Source organism: Leishmania donovani, chromosome 16, assembly GCF_000227135.1.
Source record: "Leishmania donovani BPK282A1 complete genome, chromosome 16".
NCBI lineage: Eukaryota > Euglenozoa > Kinetoplastea > Trypanosomatida > Trypanosomatidae > Leishmania > Leishmania donovani.
Window position 1 is genome coordinate 264,588 of NC_018243.1, and position 758 is coordinate 265,345.

Below are 758 nucleotides of genomic sequence, written 5' to 3' on the forward strand. Positions count from 1 at the left end.
GTTTCCCTTTCTGCAGCGTGAGGCCATGCCCCACCCACCCCCTCTGCCGCACAGCACGCGCTCAGCGCCACACTGCCCCCGGCCCCTCCTGCCACGGGCCCCATCGCGGGATGCGAAGCAGCCTTGGGCACACGCGGCACAGCAGCGCGCCGACTCGGTCATCAGGGAGCACGGCCCTCGCGACTCAAGCTCTACCCACCAACAGCCGTCTCGCAGGCTGCTCCGACGCCACGCAGGCCAGGACCTGACCGCCGACATCTGTAGCGATACGTCGCTCTGACCTCGCCATGTCGCAGGTGCCTGAGCCTGTCACCGCCGGAGGTGGTTCGGCGTTTGGCAGGAATAGGGGTGGGGGCTGCTGCTGGGCCTCCTCCCACACACAGAGTTGAGGGGGCACTGGGCCCTGAGATACCGCGCGCTGAGAGGGGTGTGCCTCTCCTCCTCATCACCAGGGGAGAACATCGCGGTGAAAAACGAAAGCAAGAAGACAAGTCGCTTGCTCACAAACATTTTGAATGGTGCAATGCCTCTCCTCTCTCTCCCGCCCTCGGTGTAGGTGCGTGTGTTTGAGGATGCTCGCCAGCGTGGCATCACAGCCGCATGCACGCGTGCCTCCAGCCTGCACCGCTGTGCTCGATCTGCGCGGTACTGTGTGCGACTGCGGGCCGTATCGGCCATCCGATTGTGTGTCTCTCTCTCACCTATGCGTGTCCGCGTGCGTGTGCTGTAGAGCAGCATAGCAACTCGTCGACGCCCTA